This window comes from Barbus barbus, assembly GCF_936440315.1.
Source record: "Barbus barbus genome assembly, chromosome: 31".
NCBI classification, from domain to species: Eukaryota; Metazoa; Chordata; class Actinopteri; order Cypriniformes; family Cyprinidae; genus Barbus; species Barbus barbus.
This window is the reverse complement of record NC_136759.1, coordinates 2594769-2618456: the sequence shown is the minus strand read 5'-3', so window position 1 is coordinate 2618456 and position 23688 is coordinate 2594769. Positions and strand designations below refer to the sequence as shown.

The 23688-nt window shown below is 36.0% G+C and overlaps 1 protein-coding gene and 1 pseudogene across 2 annotated transcripts in view; one reads left to right on the top strand and one right to left on the bottom strand.

Annotated features, from left to right (window-relative positions):
- The window catches only part of LOC306851007 (claudin-19-like), a 564676-nt gene that overhangs the window by 289302 nt on the left and 251686 nt on the right, over positions 1 to 23688 (top strand). The window lies entirely within an intron of this gene.
- The window catches only part of LOC306851234 (cytoplasmic dynein 2 heavy chain 1-like), a 129421-nt pseudogene that overhangs the window by 24210 nt on the left and 81523 nt on the right, over positions 1 to 23688 (bottom strand). Inside the window, exons 36-51 of the transcript in view lie at positions 22203 to 22312; positions 20687 to 20782; positions 19239 to 19362; positions 16848 to 17000; positions 16647 to 16766; positions 16428 to 16562; positions 16186 to 16329; positions 16058 to 16111; positions 13558 to 13623; positions 13339 to 13377; positions 13177 to 13254; positions 12026 to 12157; positions 11878 to 11950; positions 2196 to 2247; positions 1295 to 1518; positions 796 to 906 (exon numbers count right to left, since the gene is read on the bottom strand). The product of the transcript in view is annotated as a cytoplasmic dynein 2 heavy chain 1-like (transcript). The remainder of the gene's footprint in view (positions 1 to 795; positions 907 to 1294; positions 1519 to 2195; positions 2248 to 11877; positions 11951 to 12025; positions 12158 to 13176; positions 13255 to 13338; positions 13378 to 13557; positions 13624 to 16057; positions 16112 to 16185; positions 16330 to 16427; positions 16563 to 16646; positions 16767 to 16847; positions 17001 to 19238; positions 19363 to 20686; positions 20783 to 22202; positions 22313 to 23688) is intronic.

Genomic DNA, 23688 nt, shown 5'->3' with positions numbered 1-23688 from the left:
GAAACACTGAATAAAATAAGTTTACTTTTATATATTTTCATTCAAGTTAAAAAGTTTATTTTATTTCAAGACACATTTTTTATAGTTTTAGTTTTCCATTTCTCTGTATTAATATTTTAATTTTACATCACAAATGTATCTTGATTTAAGGATGTTCAGATATTATTTGCTTTTGAAAACAGGACAAAAATACAGAGGAAGATATTCTCTTTTTTTGCAGTGATTGCAACATTTAAGAGATGGTCCTCACTGCAGAACACAAGATCCAGGGGGTGTTGTTGGATCTAGATCCAACTCTTCCCACCTTACATATACCTAAACCTATCCGTCTCCACCCCTGATCCCTAAACCCACCCATCCCCACCCCTAAACATACCATCTCCACCCCCTGGATGTGGATCCAACCCCGCCCCCTGGATCTTTGTTCTGCAGTGAGGGGCTACTGGCATTTAATGCCATGACCTGAACTCAAGATTTTCTGCTCCAGATGTTTTTAAGGCCTGCAAGGGGTTATTAAGATTTTTAAGACCGTTTTAAAAGTTGCAGAAACCCTAAAGAGCATCAAAACTGCTTTTTTGTTTGAATTTTGTGATCAAAATATATCAAAAGTGAAAAAAGTATAAAGCACAATGCTCATTGTGATTACTGAATAAGAAGCATGCTAAAAATATGGTGTAATGAAGTTTTGTAAATGCATCAACCAAAAACAGCATAGACTAAAAGTTAAATCTTGAGATTTAAGAATCCATATCGGTTCATTAAAAAGAGAATACATTATTTTTGACACACACTGACCTCATAGGTGACCTTCAGGCTGGACTGGAGCAGTATGGGATTGAACTTCGCATGAACCTCAGCAGTCAACCAGAGTCTGAAGCCGGCTTTAGGTTTCATACTGTTGAGCTCCTGCACATACACACACACACACACACACACACACATTAGACGTCTCACTATAATGTATTAAATCAATAAATGCAAAGCAACAAACCAATAACAATCCCTCCTGTGCGTGTGTTTCATTCTCTCAGTCTCATCTGATTGACTCCAAACCCATTACAGATCTGCAAGCTCTACACAACAAACACGCTTACAATTTGAGAATGAGCACAGAAATGAAAACAAAAAGCAATTAAATTATCTGCAAGTAATCATCCTCACACATATTCATTCTCACTTTATAACAGTCATTTCAGCTATAATTAATTACACAGCACAGATAACCAGTGAAGACAGACAACTGGTGGAGAGACAGAAAGTCATTACGAAACACAGACAGCCAGAGAGTTCAGACCTTCTCCAGCAGGGGGAGCCACGGCGTGACCAGGTGCAGGTTCTTCAAACACAGCCATTCACCGGAGCGAACGCACTCTCTGAGCGTCTGTAGAGCCACGTCAGCCTGACCCTGACCCATCGCCACCTTTATCACCGGACGCATTAAATTGATCAGAAGTGACAGGAATGACGTTTATAATGTTACAAAAGATCTCTATTTCACATAAATGCTGTTCTTTTGAACTTTCTAATTATCAAACAACCCTAAATTGGTTGAGGAGAGACCCCCACATGATTGTAAAGCGCTTTGGGTGTACGGCAATACACAATAAATGCGCTATATAAATGCATCATTCATTCATTCATTCATAAAAAAAAATACAATATATCAGTTTCCATAAAAATATCGGGCAGCCCATCTGTTTTCAACATTGATAATAATCAGAACTGTTTCTTGAGCAGCAAATCAGCATGTTAGAATGAAGATCATGTGACACTGAAGACTGGAGTAATGATGCTGAAAATTCAGCTCTGATCACAGAAATAAATTATATTTTAAAATATATCACAATAGAAAACAGTAATTTTAAATTGTAATACTATTTCATAATATTTCTTAATTCTTTTCTATTTTTTAAATCTTATAGACCCCATATATTGTGAATTAATTTTATTTTCATATTTTGTTTAATTTAAATGTAATGTTTTTATTTTTATTCGTTTTTTAATGTCAACGTGTTTTTTATTCAGTTTTTATTAATTTTCAGTTATCTTAGTACTTCAACTTAAACTAAACAGAAACGCTGCCTTGACAATTAGCTGAAATATGTGCGTTTGTATGAGTGTGTGTGTGTTATGTGATGAGACAAATTCGCATAATGACATGGGTATTAAAATGTGAATGTGGTTTATGGGGCCACTTTCCGCACAGATGCTTCAGATTCAGCGGAGGAGGAGACAGTTCCCTCATCCCTACACACACACACACACGTTAGTTCACAGACAGACTGACAAACTAAAGCAGACAGACAGGCAGACATGTTGTCCTCTAGGTAACCCAGATACAGACAGACAGGTACACGGTACTTTATTGATTTGCATCATCTGTCAGATGACACTGAACACAGATGATATTCAGATGTATCTTTAGTATTCGGTGAGATCCAGCTCTCCTCTCCACACGACTGTGAGCTTCTGCAGGGTTTCCACAAGAGCAATTATCCAGCCCAGTGTGATGAACGCAAGTTATTTATACAGCACATTTCATACACGCAGGTGAGTCAGTGTTTTACACAGCCATCATAAAGAAAAAGAAAAATTCTATAAAAATAATAGAATTTGAATAATTTAAGAATGAAGAATAAAATATAAAATATTAGTTTAATTAAATTTTTTATTACTTATTTTAATTATTTAAACAAAAATTTGAAATGTTGACTTGGCAACAAATTGAAATGTTGAAGTACTAAAATTAATAAAAAATTAAATGAAAGTACACAACAAAATTACTCAAAGTAAAATAAAAATGAAATCCAATTCAAAACAATAATAAATATTAGGCAAGGCAAGTTTATTTATATAGCACATTTCATACACAATGGTAATTCAAAGTGCTTTACATGAAAGAAAGTAAAATAGTCATTAAAGAAATAATAATATTGATCACAGCAATAAAAATAAGGAGTTGAATTTTTTTTTAATAATAATAATAAAAACAAGAAACTTAAAAACAAATATTCTCAAGCTTTGTTCAGACTCTTCTGCACTAAGTGATCGGGGAAAACACCTTCCTACTTCACCCCTACTTACTTTGACCATCATATCTGACCTATTCGGCGTGCCCCTCTGTAATGCTAGGAATTTAGAGTTGGTCGAGCGATTCACGACTAGAACCTCCCTTCTAGCGTCTCACATTCTCTCGGTATTTATACATTCAAATGCACTAATTGGCTCTTAATGCCTTAGAGAATGCATTTTGTCCCGGACTGTGCACATGTCTCAATCTATAGATGTGCACTCGTACACCTTTACACTTACAGGTGTACCTAAATTGTGACACCAGTTTTCTTCTGCTGGTGAAAACTGATATATTAGTATAATAAATTAGCATAATAAATAGCGTTTATTAATATTATTCATTAGAATCCATTTAGGCAGCCATTCCAACTTAAAAAGGGATTCAAATGTTTATCGGTGTTTCCCCATCTCTGTAAATGAGCACCTATCACAGACATTGGTTATTTTATATTAAGATATCAATGACTACAGTCTAACCCAAACTCCAAGAGAGCATTTTTACAGAGAGAAAAACTCTAATTTAATTGCAAATCATTTTTCTAAATGTACAGTCTAACCCAACCCTTAGAGAAAACTTTTTTATAAAAAAAATTATTTAATTATGAATCATTTTTAATCACAGTCTAAACCAAACCCTGAGAGAACATTAAAAAACACATTTATAGAAAGTATTTTTTTTTTTAGTCTAACCCAAACCCTGAGAGAATTTTTTTTTTTTAAATATTTAATTATGAATAATTTTTCTAAACTAACTTTTAGTTAGAAAAAACCAAACACAAAAAAACTACTGTAGTCTATCCTGAACCCTGAGAGAAAACTTTTTAAACAAAAACAAAATATATTTTAATGATGAAGCATTTTTCAAAATGAGGACATTCCCTCGTAACTTCTCAAGACAATTTTGTTTGCAAACTACAGCTATGCGCACACACACACACGCACACACACACACACACACTCAATGCGGCACATCGTTGTCATTCTAGTCGAGCTCTGCACTCTTGAGAGCGACCGAATATCTTCAAGCGACCTTACATTTCATTTCCATAGCAACCACGAGAACAGGCCAGCGCACAGCTATTCTGCTCCGCAGAGCAGGTTTAACCTGGACAACACACACACACACACACACACACACACATCTATTCTGTCTCAGACAGTGGGTCCAGCCCGTAACAGCCGTTAAATGACTCTGCAGCTTAGCGTCACTTGTAAGCGGATTAGAAACAAAGATCCATAGCGTACACACAGTGACTCAGTGTCAGACATCAAACTCTCTCTCTCTCTCAGGAACACCGTTAAGACTCTGGAAAGCATCCGAAAGTCTTTCAACTGGATCCAACGTGAACAACCGCCAAACAGCCAATGAGAGTGAAAGTTGGCTTTGGAGAATAAATAAAAGCGGAGGTAGCGGCCAGTTGGAACGGCAGCAGAAAAAGAGCGTGACCTTCAGTGACGTCAGCCAATACATCACAGAGATACAGCAGACGACAGAAGAAAAGATCAGAGACTGAAAATACAAATGAAGAGCCCTTCTGTCAGACACAGTTTACTGCTCGAAAATACCACGGTATTACTGCTACTGCAGAATCACAGCTGTAAAAATGAATGAAGATGAAATTAGAAATTGGATGAAGTTCTGGTAACACTTCACAATGACATTCAAAATAACATAAATGAAAGCTATAAAATAAAAGTTTATAAAACATGCTCAAATTAGATTCCTCAAAATAAAATAAAATACGCTAATTTAATAAAAAAAGAAAAGAAAGTTTAAAAGTTGTTCAAGTTTCAAATATTGGCAGATGAATTGGTCTGCATGGTATAATTGTACTTTCAGTAGTATCTTAAAGTGAGATGAATAAATAAATATTTCTTGAAATGTTAAATGTTATAAGATTTATGAGAAAAAAATTAAACGTGTTAAATGTTACAAAAAAGGTTTAAAATAAAATAAGAAAAATTCTAAAATAAAAAAAATAATGTTATTTATGTATCTTTAAATGTTTTAATAAGGTTAATAAAATAATAAATGCTTACAACGTAATAAAAATAAAATAAATAAACAATGTTAATTCATACAATTTGAAATGTTATAATAATGTTCATAATAAAATAATAAAATAAATGTATACTGCTTTATTAAAACAAAATAAAATAAAAACAAAATGTTAATTCATAAAAGCTGAAATGTTAAATGTTATTTGACATTTAAATAAAAAATGAATGAATACAAATAAAAGATCATTCAAAATATTACTAAATAAATACTATAATGGTATATATTAATACTATTTATTACAATTAATTAACAAGTCTCAGACAGCCAGTCCAGCCCATTAAATTGACTATTAAAGCTGAATTTAATGTAAAAATGTATTAAAATGGATCCCTGATTTGTCCTAATATGATAGGAGGAGCAGTCACATGACATTTACGGCTCAGGTGATTGGCTGCTGAGCGTTAACAGATCTCTCTCCAGGTTCAGTATATCAGAACGCTGAAGCCTTCGAAGCGCAGAGGTTTCCTCCTGCAGGAGTCTGTCGTGACTCATATTTAGAGTCAGCGGAGGCCGAGGCTCAGAGTAATTGTTCAGGACACGCCGGTGCCATGGGAAAAGGTCTTCTGCTAGTCAGGACGTATTTAAAGATTTACTGAGTTCTGCTTTAATTCCTAATGACGCGGCATTAGAGCTAATGGCACGCACATTACTATTCATGAGGAATGTTATTATTTCTTTTATGGATCTAATAGTTACAGCATTAGCGTAACCCACAAAACTCATTTGAAAATAAACAAAAAAATAACTGATATCATTTAATATGTTAAATTCTATAATATGGTTCATAATAAAAAAAACAAAATACAATAAATATTAACAATTTGGAAAAAAAAAATAAAAGGAATAAAAATAAAATAAAATGTGTTTATTTATATTAAAAAACAAATTGAAATATTAAATGTTGAAATATGGTTCATTAAAAAAAAAAAAAAAAATGTATTTTTTTTAACAAAAAATTAAATAAAATAAAATTAAGGATTATTTACTTCCATAGAACAATTACCACCAGAAGTTTAACTAGGAAGACATTTCCCCCCCCCCCTCTTTTATAGTGGCTCAGATGTATTTAAAGATTTAGTGAGTTCTGCTTCAGTTCAGTTAATGGCAGTGGAACGAACATTACTATTCATGAGAAATGTTATTTATTTTAGTGTGGTATTATAGCATCAGTGTGACCCTCTGAACCCATTCCTTCAAACCATCTACAGTCTGTGTGCGATAAATGAGTGAACGGAGTAACGCAGCGTCTTCACACAAGCTGCTCTTCACATTCACAGCTCATATACTGTGAGTCAAAACACAGAAAAATAGTGAGCAGGTAGAAAAAGAGAAAAACAGACAACAGAGGGACAGAAGGACCCCTGTGAGAAGGGTAATTGACACCGTAAGGTGTTTCGAGCACTGAAGAACGTCCTGTAAGAGTGTGTGTGTGTGTGTGTATGTCGTCTCAGACCAGGACATGTTGAGCCTCTGCCAGCTCTTCAGGAGAAAACTGTGTGTTTGTGTTGTTTACGGGAAAATCTACAGTTCTGATTATCTCCACGGAAGCGAGACGGCGGCCGCTGGAAAACCATCAGGAGATCTGCCAGCCTCCATCACACACACACACACACACACACACACACACACACACACACACACACACACACACACACACACACACACACACACACCCAGCATTCCCCATCAAACACTGAGATTCAGCCAAGTAGAACTATTAGAAACTCATGCTAACTTATTCTACAATCCAGAGCCAGTTCTTAAAGGAACAGACACTCAAAACTAGACTGGGATTTTTGAATGTTGTTGAATGAAGTCTCTTTTGCTCACCAGGCAAGAGCTACGGAAACGGAAACTAAAATTAAAACCATTAAAGGAACATTTTCTTTACTAGAAATAATATGAACATTAACCAAAATAAAGTAAAACATTAAAAAGCTTTGTATTTCTCATTTTAGTTTAGTTTGATGTACTAAAATAAAACTGAAATAAAATTAATTACATGTATATACTAAAAATTACACTAAAAACTAATAAAAATGACAAAAAAGCACAACAAAATAAGCAAAACTTTAAAATTAAAATAAAAACAAAATATAGAATTAAAAACTGAATAAAAAAATACAGTAAAGAGTAATAGAATGAAATATTATTATAATTCAAAATAATGGTTGTCTATATGAATATCTGTTAAAATGTCATTTATTTTTGTGACGCAGCACTGAATTTTCAGCATCATTACTCCAGTCTTCAGTGTCACATGATCCTTCAGAAATCATTCTAATATACTGATTTTCTAAATATTATCCATGTTGAAAACCAAAATATAATGCCAACTATTTTTGTGAAAACTGATACATTTAATTTGTCAGGATTCTTTGATGAATAGAAAGTTCAAAAGAGCAGCATTTATTATCTTATCTTTGTAACATTCTAAACGCCTTTGCTGTCACTTTGATCAATTAAATGAATCCTTCCTGACGCATTAGTAGTGCATATTAACAGTAGAACACAAAAAGTGAATTCTATCAACATGTTTTTGCAAACTGTAGTCATTTTGACAGGTAAGTTCTATTTAACTGTGAACATTCAACGCGAAGGCAATGGGGTGAGTTACGCTGAATGTGCGCTGCATTTTCCAGTGCAAAGCACTCGTATGCAGGCAGTTGAGGCAATGAGGTTTGCTCTGGCATCATTACCGCGGTCAGCTACATCAAACCGAGACCGCAGACAGCCCGACTCTTGTCAACACCGATCGCAGAACAGTTAAAAATATATCGCAGGCCCTCTTTCCTCATTTCGTTCTTGTCCTCCTCCTCTCTTCCTCCACTAAAATCAATAGTGTTTGGAAAAATGAATTATAGCGTACACTGGAAACGCTAATCACAGACTAACCGATGGTTCGCCCTTGGACTAAATGTCTTCCATACTAAACCACAGTCACTGGCAAACAAGCCATTTTATTTGCTAATTAGGCAATTAATTTTACTGAATGTAGCTGCGGAAGCGCTGGTGATGGCAAAACTGCTGTATTATCAGTAATGAGACCCATGCGTGCGTGCGTGTGTGTGTGTGTGTGTGGCGGTGGGACTGTTTGGAAAGGAGGGCTGCTGTTCACACTGATGATTTGTGAGCTCAAAGCGCTGCTGTTTCCAGGACTCTTAAGGTTACACATCACCCACCATGAACCCCAAACACAGCATTTATGCCAGCTGTCTGAGGGTTTGGGTAGCATCCACCCAGCACTGAAAACAAATGGTCCACAAGTTTCTCCAGAAGCAAGGTCAAAAATGTCCACACCTGACAATGATTAAAAAAATTCCAGAAATACTTCTTGTCAGTCCATGGATATACACTATATTGCCAAATGTATTGGGTCACCCCCTTCTAATGAACAGGTTTGACTACTTTAGTAATTTCTATGAGTACAAATCTTAATGTTTAAGCATATAATGTTTAGATCATTAAATCAATTAAAATGAATGTAAAAAATATTGTACCATATTGTAATATTACTATATTCTACTGTTTACTATAAATAATAATAAATATATATTAGATTTCTTTAACATAAAAAATATATGAACCATGTCATATTACATTTATTTTTATTACAGACAAATATTTTAAATAAAAGAAATTAGAAAATACAACATAATATATGAAACAATTAAATTATAATTATATAAATAATACAATTATTATAATTATTATATAAACCATGTCACACATATTATGAAGTTATGAAGTATATGAAATTGCACTGTTTTTAAAAATGTAAAAAATAGTTTTTTAAAAATAATATACACACACAAAGTCATAAATAAAATTTAATATATGAAGTGATGCTTTGCATTATTTTCTCTCTCTCTATATATATATATATATATATATATATATATATATATAAATAAAATAAATACTTTTTCAAGAAATCATCTACCTCCATCCTGCTGTGACCTTCAAGACTAGAGAAACAGCGAGTGTAAAATCTGATCGATCAGCACAAACAGGTAATGGAGTGAGTCAGGGCTTTGGCTCAGGACTGATTCCATTTGATATTGAAATGTACAAATAGCCAAATCGATCCGAACAACCTCATCTTCTGTCTGAATCCAGACTCAGTTGCCCTCCTGACGGAAGGGCTGCTGCCTGCTAACATGAGCTAAACTAAAACTGTAAAGTTATTAGATGAATGAATCTCTACAAGCATTACTTAGACAGCTTAAATGTTTAGCGCACAAACCTACGATTAAAAATCAGCTCCAGAGTTTTGGACTCACAGCTGATAAATTGAAAGAGAAAAGTCGAGGATTTGAAAAACACATTTCTGTCAAGAGTTCAATTGCTAGTCCACCGATAAATCTCTACAAACGAGGCAAACTGCTGTTTGAGGACATAAGATATAGAGTCCAAGCATGAATCGATAATGGTAATGGATATCCAAAAAAAAAAACTAAAAAAAACCACCATCAGCCCATCAAATTCCTCAAAACCAAGAGCTAAAGAGAGACACCAGCTAAAGAGCTGGCAGAGCCTCACACTGACTCCTTCTCCAGTACAAGCAGTTTGTGGATAACAGCCCAAAAGTGCACTATTGTGGAGTGATATTATGTGAATCGGGACACAGCCTACATCTCAAATTCACAGAGAGACATCTGGGATCCCGGCTGAAGCTCGTTACCTCATAAAGACCTGAAACACGACATGAAGAGTCCCAACACTTTTATCCTTATAGTGTCTATACAAGTCACTGGTGTTTGGTGAGGAGTTTTTGGCTCAAGGTCTGCATTTAAAGTCACACCAGAGGTGTTCAGCTGGGTTTCTGCAGACCAGTCAAGTTCTTCCACACTGACTCAATCAATCATGTCTTTCTGAACTGTGTCTTATACACAGAAGCACTGTCATGTTAGAATAGAAAAGGTCCTGTCCAAACTGTTGCTATAAAATTAGAAGCACACAATTCCCTAGAATATCATTATATGCTTAATAGGGACGTGACGAGATCTCGTGGCATGAGATCTCGCGAAATCAGATGTTTCTCACGAGAACGTGACAATATCCTTTACATTAGAGCTGCACCATTAATCATTAAAAAAATTGCGATCTTGATTCAAACACCCACGCAATCTTATTTCTGAATGACAACGATGCAGCTATGTCTATTACGACTGTTTAACATCGCGAGTGTCAGTGGAGCGTGAGAAGCATGTTTTGTCGCTGCCAATGTTAATGAATCAGAGGGTCGGCCATCATCACGCTTCCGATGTGAACGCTGTTCTTCACTGATATGGGTGGCGAAAAAACATGCGCTTAAGTGCATTCAAATGTGCATTCATGCTGCTGCTGATCCAGAAAGAGCAGCACAAACAGTCTTTTCAACCACACATCATTGTTTCTGTGTTACAGACATTTAAATAACAGAAGTAGGCCTACTGGGATAAAAGTTTATAGTTTGGGTATAAACACTTATTGTCTACAGTAGCGATCAAAACAAAAGTATCTTAACACTTGTATTGTAGCACTTATCATCGACAACCCGTTTAAAAAATGTATTTGACATTGAATCATTCATTCAGGAGATTCCAATAGTGAAACGAGTCTTTATGAACCGAGACACTGACTCCTTCATTGAATTTTTTTTTTTTTTTTTGTTCAAATGAATGTATATTTCTAAAAGACTTAACCAATGAACATTTTTGTCAGAACCACTAGTAAATTACGTTATTTTGTTTAGTTTTCTAAAAAAAAAATTCAGAATCGTGAGAATTGCAAATATATTTTTAAAATATCCAGAATCGTGCAGCTCTAGTATGTTGTTTATTACTGCATATAATTAATTAAAATAGAAGTTTAATTTCATTAAAGTGCACATTGATTTCAAAACGCACCTACATTTTTTGCATTTTGTGTTTTCCAGTTGAATAAAAGACTATTTTTCCCTATATATTTCCTAATTAAGGATTTCTTTTTGTTGTTTTTTTTAAGTCTAAAAATCTCGGCTTGTCTTGTTCTCGTGACCCCAGTCTCGTCTCATCTCATGGGATACGTGTCTTGTCACATCCCTAATGCTTAAACATTACGATTTGTACTCATAGAAATTACTAAAGTAGTCAAACATGTTCATTAGAAGGGGGTGACCCAATACATTTGGCATCTATCTATCTATCTATCTATCTATCTATCTATCTATCTATCTATCTATCTATCTATCTATCTATCTATCTATCTATCTATCTATCATTCATCCATCGACAGTGTTATAAGCCTACTCGTGTGTGTTTGTGTTCTCTGGTTTTGTTGTATTAGGGCTTGTTTTGTGTGTGTGTGTGTGTGTGTATGTGTGTGTTGCAGGTAAAGGAGATGAATGTTGTGTTTGCTCAGGTTTTAATTGTGTCTCATTGCAAGTGGCCCTAGAGAGCATCAATCAGCACTAATTGTGTGTGTGTGTGTGTGTGTGTAGCTTCACACTTGCCTGATTTGAAACTTATAATAAGCTGATGACTAAACCTAAATCAATATCCCTGTATCGACCACACACACACACACACACACACACAGAGAGAGTTGTGTGTGAGGTATTTATAATATATCTGAAGGTTGAGTTCACTCTGTGAATCATAATTAAACTCCAGAGAAAAGCTCGACACAAACTGATGACAAAGAGTGAGAGTCAGCCGTCAGATATATTATACATGCCTGACTCTGAGCTGTGTGTGTGTGTCGTCTCTCTCTGAACTTACCCAAAGCTTGAGATGCAAAAGCTGCCATCGCACCCTGCAAGCGATCCGGCCGTAACGCCTGAACCACCAACACCTGAGAAAGAGACCGAAATAGAGTCAGTGCTCTGTGAGTATTCTGATTGGTGCAGACTGTTGATTGGCAGCTCACCTGCTGAAAGAAGGAGATCTTCTCTGCAATGGGAGGCGGGATTTCCTGTTCACAGCAGGAACTGCGTGAGAATGTGAGCCACAGGTCTGAGTCGTTCAGACAGAGAGACTGATACAGCACTGGAAATGTGCTCTAGAGAGATACAGAAGTAGTAAACATACTAGAGAAAGACAGAAAAAGCAATGCTAATAGTCATTTACATTTATGCTTTTGGCGGATGATTTTATCCAAAGTGACTTGCACTCCATTCAAGGTACATATTTTTTATTTTATCAGTTCTTGCTTTCTCATGGTGTTGCTAGTCCCATGCTCTATTGTTTGAGCTCTTTCTGTTTACATTTTTCAGGATTCCATTTTAATGGTTAAATAAAATTTTCATAAAAAAGTAAATTCAAAAATAGTTTTTTTTTATTTAAAGTAAAATATATTTTTTTACATTTTAATATTTCTGGTGTCCGTTTTTTTCTGTTGAATTTTTGTTCTGGATTTTAAGGGTTAAATTAAATTTAGTAATCAAAAAGCATTTCTTATTAATTAAATCATGAAACTTTAAAGGTTATCTAGGGCTCTTTGCGCTTTTGTTTATTTATTGATTTATGATTATAATAATAATAATATTATAATAATACAAAAAAATATTATCAAAAATGGTGATAATCAAATTAAGGCATATAACAATTTACATAAAATGTTTTATTAATCTTTTCAAATGTAGCCAAATGGAAATTTAACAATTCCTTTTTTCTTTTGGTAAATAATTCTGCACAACAGAGGTTTAGTGGTCAAATTAAAACACAATAAAATATAATTTAAAGAATTAAATCTAAAAAATATTAAAATATATTAAATATAAGAAATTAAAAAATAAAGTTTTGATTATTATTATTACTAATATTATTATTATTACTTCTACTTTAAGAAGTACATGCTTCTGCACAATAGTAATATATTTCTGTCACAATTTCTTCAAATTAATCTCAATTTCTGTTCTGACAGGTTGTCAGGGAGACCTGAGTTTCTGTGTGTATATGATATAATAGTTTTTATCAAAAGAAATGGTGAAAAGCTGGTGAAGTGACTCTCAGAGCAGCTCTGGATTTATTCATCAAATCCACATTTTATTCTGTAATTTTCGTAAAGGTCCTAATTACCTTGAGCAGAGCCACAGCCATCAGCCTCTCCTGATCAATCCAAGATGGAAACTGTTCTCGCAGAGACTTCTGGGAGTCCTGAAGAAAGACAGAAAGAGTTTCTACAACTGAAGAGAAGAGATGCGTGTTATTTAATTGAGAAAAGCATAAAGACATTCATACCATGTCTCCAATGATCAGGCCAGTGAACATGTCCCATTCCTGCATGAGACACAAACAAACATGAGTGATTCAGTTTTATTGTGCTTTACTGGCAGGACTAATAACAGCACATTTGTCTTGTCAGAGTCGCTGCGGGAGCTGTATACGACCCAAAATAGAAACGTCATCATTCATTCAGGATCGGTTATGAGAGTTTAGGGCTCACACACACACACTTACGTTCTCCTGGAAGAGTTCTGGGTTCATTCCCTTCACAAAGTGCAGCGCAAACATCAACTGATCCGCCTGTAAACGGACACACAAATTCATCATTTTAGATGAGAACAGCGCTACCAACACAAACATCATGGGTTCGATTCCCATGGAATGCATGAACTGAGAAAATGTGTAGCTTGAATGCAATGCAAATCGCTTTGGATACAAGCGTCTGCCAAATGCATAAATGAATGGATATGACACAGTGTCAGTGCTGGAGGCTCGTTCGTGATTTGCACTCAAGAAAAGCAGGTTCGGTGCTGGAAAAATTGGTCTCCTTAACACGCAAAACAACAGCTCAATCTGGCTAGACCGAAACAAAACAAAACTAGATCACTGTTGCTAGAATCAATGAAGCTCTCTCAGTGGACAAACATTCATTTATGTTGTGCTGTATCAACTCAAACTTCAAAATGCTGATTTACAAATGTCATATGAATTCATTGACTGCCATACATTTTATTCATTCCATATTCAGATAAATAGCAGAACCAGCTCTAGGTGGCATAAATACATTGAATAAAATTTCTCACATGAACGCTCCCGATAAAATTATTTAGGCTAAGCATCAACATTCACAAACCACTGTTCACTGTTATTTTTAACAGAAAAGAAATAGGAAGTTTCCGATAGCACGTGAAGACCGCAGAGAAGCGCTCTCGCTCAGCACGGTGGAGAGCATCGTTTTGTTAACTTTGTGGTTGAGTCGTTTGTGACACGGTGACACACGGCCATCTCACAATATACATATGCAATCATGCTGCACGTATCAGAAGATCCGCGCTCCGCTCACACTACATGTGAACTTTGCTCTGGCCCACCTTTTCCAACCTAGTCAGGGACGGCTAAACAACCTGCGCCCAAGCTTGCCTAGTGTGAGTACACCCTTATTCTTCCACACATACGAGTGCTGTCTCGCGCTTGAGGCTCTGGACTCTGAGCATAACTTGTAATAAAATATTTTCTATAAAAACGTTAATGCCCTGGTAGTGGCAAATAGCTTTGGTTTAATATTTAATTTGATTACATTAAAGGGGACCTATTATGCTCCTTTTTACAAGATGTAAAATAAGTCTCTGATATCCCCACAGTGTGTATGTGAAGTTTTTGCTCAAAATACCCGACAAATAATTTTTTGTTAAAATTGCCACTTTTAGGGTTTGAGCCAAAACACTCTGATTTTGAGTGTGTTGCTTTTATGCAAATTAGTTGGTGCTCCCGGAGAAGAGGGCGGAGCTTCAAGAGGAGCTCCAGCGTTAGCAGTGCTAACCTTTCCAAATAAACATTCCACGATTAGTACAAGCCGTATGATACTTTACAGAAAAAGTACCCCGTTTCAAAGTCATTCATCTGATTGTACTGTGTATAATAAATTCGCGATTATGAATTAAACAGACAGGGAGCACAGCACCATAAAAATAACAACATAGCTGGTCTCATGGTGCATGGCATGCTATCACAAACTTTATAAGTCCCACTCGTGATTATGAGCTCAACAACTTAAAGCGATCGACTCACATTGCTTTCATATTCAACTTTTAACAACCACATTCCTATTCATGATCATTCATGAAGGCAGCACCAGTGAAAACAGACAGAGACGATGATAGCTTTAGCATCATTAGCCTTACAGAGTGCCAAGAAGCTCTTTCATAAAGGCAATTTGGAAAACAAACGCGTGATACTTTGTCTGGAGCTGACGTTCGCGCACGAAGCGTTGGTATTGATCCCTACATCTATTGGGGACTTTACCGATTTTTTTCCGGGACATTTCCTCAGAAAATGAAACTTAACCACAGTGTCCTCAGCGGCTCAGATGGAGGGAGTCTATGGAGACCCCTATGTTCGTTAGTGCATCCCAAAACACAACACCTGAAAAGCCTCTTTGGCGCTGACATGTATATCTCCAGCAGCTACAGTAATCAGTAACGATAATGGCGGAGGCGGACCGCAGCTTCTCACTCAGGGCTGTGTCTATGCTTATAGGGCAGCGTCACAGATGGGCGGGACTTTCTCCCCTCTGTGACGTGAACAGAGGGAGAATCTGAAACTGCTCATTCTGAGAGACTGTTTATTACTTTATTAGATTATAAATAAATGAGTGGGGGGATTTTTACCATTATAGTCTTGTTGTTTTCCCACACTGCGGCCACACAACTGTGTTCAAACACCTTATAAAAGTGATTTTTGCATAATAGGTCACCTTTAATGTTCTAAATTGAGATTTACAATAAATATTTGAACTGCTACTATGTAAAAGGAATATTGCTGTTATTGCACTCATATAGCAGTACTTTTAAATGAAAAAAGTGCACAGTACACTACTTTTGAATTCATTACTGAATTTTGTGCATAACGATGCGATTAATCACATAAAATCACATGCTTAATCGCGATTAAAAAATTTAACGGTTGCCCAGCACTAATTATTTTATTATATAATGAGGGATTCAGTGCGTGTTACCTTGAAAAGTGAGCTCTCCAGCGTGGAAATCCTCACATCAGTGCTCTCACTTTCCTGCATCACACACACAGTCAGCTTCACTAATTCATTATTTTGTCAGTGTGTACAGATGTGTGTGTCCTCGTCACCTGTTCGGTCTGCAGTGCTCGGTGAAAGAGTCGCAGGAAGGAAGCCAGACTGAATCTGTACATGTTATTAATCTTGGACAGATCCGTGATCACAAAGTACATCTTGCTGGCCGTCTCGGCTAGCGGCAGGTACGCGTCTCTTTCCTACAGACACACGGAGAGACTGATGTTACACTGGTGCCACCTGCTGTTTCATTCATTCCTGGTATCTTGTTCATAATCATACTCTTTCCCAGCATCACCTGGTCGAGTGACATCTGCAGACGGTGCGATTCAGTCAGCGATTGGTGGATCAGAGCGCTGCTGACTTTGGTCTGGTTCAGAGACTCAATCAGCACCTTATTCTCCAGGATATTCCCTTGAGCGGTTGTCAACGTCTTTACACACAAAACACACAGTTTGTCGCGTTTATGGAGAAAAACACCCAGTAAAAGGACATGCTGGGATCGGTGCTTCAGTACCTCCAGCAGTGACTCCTCCAGCTGAGCGAGCTGAATCTTCTTCTCCTCTTCCTGTTGCAGCAGCTTCGTTTTTTCGCTCTCCAGCTCTGGTTTCTCCTGCTGGATGGTCAAAGCTAGCAGCTAAACACACACATATGCCATAATGATGAGATTTATGAGCCAGAGCAGTGGGTTTGTGATAAGTGAGTGTGTGTGTGTTACCTGTCCTCGTAGTCCCGCTCTAGTGGTGGTGAAGTTCACCAGACTTGGCGTCAGGTGGGATGAAGGGACTGGGGTTACGGATCGCCAGAAACAGACGGAAATCCTCGTTATAGTCAATGACTTTGTCTCCGATCTGCACCACATATCGCGGCCCTGCCACACACAAAGAGCAAAATAAATATAAAATATTGAAAATAAAATAATATAAAACCACAGCCAATTAGAACACTATCGTTCAAAAGTTTGGAATCGGTAGGATTTTTTTTATTTATAAATTAATACTTTTATTCAGCAATAAATTGATCAAAGGTGACAGCAGATACATTTAAAATGTTACAAAAGGTTTCTATTAAAATAGAATAATCGTTCAAAAGTTTGGGGTCAGTATGATTTTTGTAAAAGAAATGAATACTTTTATTCAGCAAGGATGCATCAGAAGTGACAGTAAGACAAACAAAAGATTTCTATTACAATAAATCTTCATTTGGCTGTAGGATTGAAAAATAAGTTGAGGAGATGTAAACTGTTGAAATAAAAAAAAATTGTTAATTACTTTTGAATTAAATTGTGATTCATTTGTCACGCTGGAAATAAAGTCAAGTTGAGTGCACTGCATTGTGGGATACAGTGCACACGCAGTATGTTCTGAAGTGTTTCGAACAAAAACTAAAACAATTCAAAATTATTTTAAACTAACTGAAATAAAGCTCAAATAAAATGAAATATAAATATTAGATGAAAAACCTAAATTAAGTTTCTAAACTTAAGCCTTAAGCTGAAGTACAAAAAACCGAAACGGAAATAAAAAAATTACAAAAGCACATCATAAAATTACTAAAATGAAAACTAAATCTATAAAAATAAAAGCTATTTCAAAATATGAATACATACTATAACAGTTTATAAATTATCCTAAAATACTAAAATAAGACTGATTCTATGCAAACCTCAAATCCCCATACTCAGCACAGTATGCAGTGTGTACTGCAGAAAACGAGTAGTATGAAAACAGCCTTAATGAATGCTGCCCCGATTGGTGTGGAATCCCGGCTTGTAGAAGAGGAGGATTTGTGATTTGTGGGGTTGCCAGATTGGATGCAACAGAACACAACACTGTGTGTGTGTGTGTGTGTGTGTGTGTGTATCATCTCTTCTGTACGTCTGCAATGCAGCAGTCTGTACACACACTTTAATTTCCCCCTCTCTCTTTCTCTCCTCATCCAAGCGCTGAAAAGCTCTTGGTTTATCTGCCTCCCGCCGGTCCCTGATAGACTCAGCCGTATCTGCTCCACACACACACACACACAGCAGCATATGGAGGAGGCTTCAGAAATGCCCGCAGGTCTTATTTCATACACACAGGAGGATAAACACACTACAGGCGCAGTGTGTGTGTGTGTGTGTGTGTGTGTGTAAGTTCCCTAAAGGAGCATCTAACTCCGCGTTCTAACCATGAGTGACACAACATGTTTCAAGCGTCTATTAATTTTTCAGTTGTCACTGAAAGTTAAATCATAGAGAAATAACAAAACCACAACCATTCAGAACAAAAACTACCATTTAAAAGTTTGGGGTCAGTATGATATATTTTACTAAATTAATACTTTTATTCAGCAAGGATGCATTAAATTAATCCAAAGTAACAGTATAGACATTTATAATAAATAAATGCTGTTCTATTCACCAAAAAATCCTGGAAAAGAAAATGCATCACAGATTGCACAAAAATATTGTGCTGTTTTCAACATTGATAATAATCAGAAATGTTTCTTGAGCAGTAAATCAGCCTATTAGAATGATTTCTGAAGATCATGTGACACTGAAGACTGCAGTAATGATGATGAAAATTCAGCTTTGATCACAGTTATTTTGAACTTTAATAATATTTCATAATTTTTACTGTATAGTAAAAAAAATTGTTTTAGTTCCAGTGTAAATCTGGCATTGTTTGCCTGGATTTACTGAAGTTCTATCATTGGATATGTAAATAAGCAACCTAATAATCCATTAGTAATGATTGAAAAGCATTTATGTGAACACCTCAATCGATCTGACTGAGTTCAAACCAAATGAAGGGGTGGTGGAGATACTAAATAATCTGTTAAACAGCTAAATATGAGCCATGTCTGACTGCTTTCTCAATCGGATTCAATGCATGTGCTGAAAAACTGCAAACTTTAGTCAACATATAAATAGTACATTCAGTATCAGAAAATCGATACAAGAAAACAGTATGTCCAAATATACTAGTCAACATTTGGAGTGGATCAAAACCTTTCATCAAAGTTGTCCTAAAACTTGTATTTCAGTTGAAATACACTACAAATGTGTATTTCAATTCTGACTATTATTTTTTATTTTTATTATTCAATGCCCATTTAGTGTACTCACCCTGTGCGATGAGATCTCTCCGCAGCAGCGGGTACAGCACGGGTTCAACGCCGTCCATCTCCTGAATGATCAAAGTTTTACCGAAGCACACGGCTAACTCCAACACCGTCATGAAGTTAGCATCCTGAGACAGAGAACCAGATGCAGTCAAATAAACATGCACAAAGACTAATTAGGCTGAAAACTAGAGTAAAGATAAGCGATATCCGACTTTGGAAACTGTAGTTCTCTTCTTAAATATAAAGAAGTCAAACAACAGATTAACGAGTTTCTCCAAATTTCACAAAAAGCTTATTACGTAATTATAATATAAGTCAGACATTGAAGTGAGTTGCTGTTTTTGTCTCTTCTGAGGAAGATTCATACACTTGTTTTGTACCAACACAGAGAAATTTAGGTCAGATTTTTTTCAGACCTTTCTTTCTGTTTTAAAGATGTTTTCTTTGGATTGTTTGACTACTCAAAAGAGAATACAGAAACATATTGCGTAATTCTTTTGTGTTTGCAGGCCAGCTAAATTTCACATACATAAAAATCATAAAAATCTAGGCTCTAAACCTCTTTTCTTTATTCAAAGTTGATCTAGACAAGTACGTGGAAACTATCCGAAGTTATGTTCAAAATGCATCTCTATATTCAAAATCTCTATAATCTCTATATTCAAAAACATGGTTATTATAGTTAAGCCATGGTAACCACAAATTAACCATGGTTTTGCTACACTAACCGTAGTTTAACCATGGTATTTGTAGTAAAACTGTGGTTACTACACTTTGACTACTGTATAACAAAACCACGGTTCATTTTCTTAAGGGATTTGTATTTGTATACTGTTTCTTTTTGCTTTGTATTGTTTTTATAACTGTACTGCCTTAATGGTTTGTACTGTTTAATAATAAAAAAAAGAAAATAAGAAGAAAAGATTTGCAATACGTGCTCCAAAGTCCCGATCTGAATCAAATGATTCATAAACTCACATCTAAGTCCCGATCTAAATCATATGATTCAAAAAGCGCTCCGAAGTTCCGATCTGAATCAAATGATTTGCAATATGCAAAATTCACGAATTAAATTCGCAAAATAATTTGCAAACCCACTCCGAAGTTCCGATCTAAATGAAATGATTCACGGACCCGCTCCCAAGTCCCGATCCAAATCAAATGACTCGCGATACGCAAAGTTCTGATCTAAATCAAATGATTAGCAAACCCGCTCCAAATGATTTGTGATACGCGACCCGATTGGAGCACTTCAAAACAGTGAATCATTTTGGTTCGCAAAGGTTCAACTGATTCAGAGTTTCAAAAATCTCCGTTTCACCCATCACTATGTGCTTTTTAAAATCATTATAAGCAATGCTGAAATTGGAAAATGAATGGCTCTTTTGATCTGGTTTTTGCTAGTGAATCGCTTGAACTGAACAATCGAAGTCATGAGTGTGATTTTACCTGTTGGTTTATGACCTCCAGACGATGTGCTTTCAGATGAGTTCGTAACCACACTGTTACACGAGAGGATGGATCGATCAAGAATGGACAAGTACTCTAGAGAGACGAGACGAGACGAGACGAGACGAGACGAGAAGAGAAGAGAAGAGAAGAGAAGAGAAGAGAAGAGAAGAGAAGAGAAGAGAAGAGAAGAGAAGAGAAGAGAAAAGTATGTATTTATTAATTATGAGATGAATCATAAAGCGATATTTTACCTCCTATAAAACCAGATGAGAAACCTGTCAGGAACATGTCTAGATCATATTCAACCCAAACAATGAGAAACTGAAGAGAAAATGTATTTAGCTGTCAGAAGAAATAATGTCAGAATTCATTAACTCTTAAAATAGACTTCTTTTTCTTTATGCAAAATACCCTTTGTTATGTGCAGACGTGTTCCTGACAGCGTTCGTCAGACTACATCCTGCATGTGTTCTTTCGTTTCACTCGTGCTCTTAGCAACATCACAGTGGGTCGCCATAGAAACCAGACTCCTTAAGAACGCTAATTATAAACTTCTCTCACACACACACACACACACACACACACGTCAAAGGGTTCAGTCAGTTCAGAAGAGAGCATACATCCCAAAAAATCATCTGTATTTCACATGAACAAGGGGAAATGTTTTAAAAACAATGTCTTAGTTAATAAGACATTCACGCCATCAGGTTTATTTTAAGGCCTGTTCACACAATGAAACTCTGCTTGCATTTTTTTCCATTGTTCAAATCAGTTTTTGCAATATAAACTCACAGTTTTTTATCAAGTAAAAGTCTTGTCTGATTATAGTTCATCTTAAGCTGGTGCTTCGAGTCTTTTTGCTGTCAAATCTTGACTGATTTTTCTAGAATAACTGCAGTCATATTTCCAGATGAACACTTACTGGACTGAAGCAGCTCAGCTTTACTTGATTCTCCATCAATCAAGACATATTATTGGAGATCTAGAGTGACCACTGATTTTTAGATCATTTTATTAAGAATGTGCTCATGTGTCATAAAGATGTCATTGGTTTACATGTCAATCATCAAGATTTCATCACTTTTTGTTCATATAAATATCAGCCTCTGCAGCAAATTTTTTTGCTCAGTTTGAGTCTCTGAATATTGCATGTCTCCTGATGTGAACAGGCCTCTGGGATTTGGGTGGTTAAAGCTGAGTTAGGACTAGTTGACAGTAGGGCTGCATGATATTTTGCATGCGATTGTCATGCGCATCTAGTCAGTAAAGCCGGCCCCATGACTACTGATGATTTAGCGCTAGTCACAGAACCGGCTTTACTGATGAGATACGCATGACTATTGCATGCAATATATCATGCAGCCCTAGTTGATAGTACAGAATCGCATGGGAAGTGAACACTTCTAGGTACACATCCATGTGTGTAATCTTACCCATGACCTGATTTCATTAATCTGAACGCTGGGCATTATGGGAACACAGATGAACAGAGCGCTCCGTGTGTGTGTGTTACCTGCAGGATGACCAGAGCGTTCTCCATCGACAGGTCATCAGACGGCAACTCTTCACTCTTCCAGATCAGCTGCTCGCTCTCAGAACACAGGAAGTGACGCAGATCGAACTCTGCCAATCAGAGTATAGGACTGTTAAAGCCTCAGCCAATCAGAAGAAGAGTTAAAATGGTGTTAAAATGTACTCATACAAGTCTCTAAAGTCACTTGCTGTGTGCTGCTTACTGATTCATATGTTCCTGTTCACTGACAGTGATGTTATTGTCAACTAAAACTAAAATTAAAATGATTAAAATAGTCTTTTTGGGAATTGAAATATAGATGACCTAAAATAAAATAAATATTAGATGAAAAAAATGAAACGAGCAAAAATTAGAAATGAATTTTGTTATTGTTAAATGACATGTGACAGCACAAGTGTGCTGATTTCGTCACCGTTTTAACTCTTGAATGTGAGTGACTCTCTCATTTTTTTTTCTAAAAGTGTGCATCATCTTTTGAGTCAAATTCTTGTATTTGGGCTATTACCAAGCAAATGAAATCAGTATCAACAAAACATCTTATACAAATACATCTATGCAATGCATCTGAAGTGGCATTTAGATGTGTTTACACACTGTTTAATGCAGCTGGGACATAGAATGCTAACCTGCAGTTACAAATGCATAAATAATGTTTTGATATTTGAAACATAAAACGTTGAAAACTGATGTTTGAAATTATTTTTAAAAAATGAAGATACTTTAAATGTGAAATTAAAACCGCCAGCAGGTGGCAGCAAGTCACTGTTAATAAGTTGAATTGAATCGAATCATTTAAAAGGTTGATTCATTCAGGAACGAATCACCGTCATGTTGCTCAGAAACATAAAAAAGTGCCGTGGCTGTGTTTGGAATTATTTTTGTTGTAGAAATAGAGCAAAAGCAGGAAATATGGTGTCGAAAACGTAAGTCTCTTAATATTAACTTCTTGTTTATTGAACTGTTGCATAAAATCAATATCACATTTGTAATCATGCTGATTTTTGGCACTGGCAATGGCACTGTTCGTGTGATATTAACTATATGAAATGATATAAATATAGGCTATGCATTTGTGATATGTGATAGAATTTGGGTAGGAAATGTGATGTCACAATGCAATAAAATCTTTTCTTTAAAGGTGAAGTGTTGAAAATCAATGAAATGGTGAATTCAAAATTTCATGTGTATGACCATTTTTGAGATTAATTGTTAAAAAGTGAAAGTTTCGGTATAAAATAGGTCTCTGTGTACAATGTGAAATTGAGTTTTGTGTCAGTGTGTTAATTTAGGTGTGTGTGTGTGTCTGAGCTTGGGGTCAAACGATGCCTTGTTTCTCTGCAGCAGCTCCTCAACGCTCTGTCGTATTTCATGAGTGATGTTGCGCACGTCAAACGTGACGATGTCTTCCCTCACTCCTCGCTTGGCTAAGAAACTGCCGTTCATAAACACTCCATTAGCTCTTCAA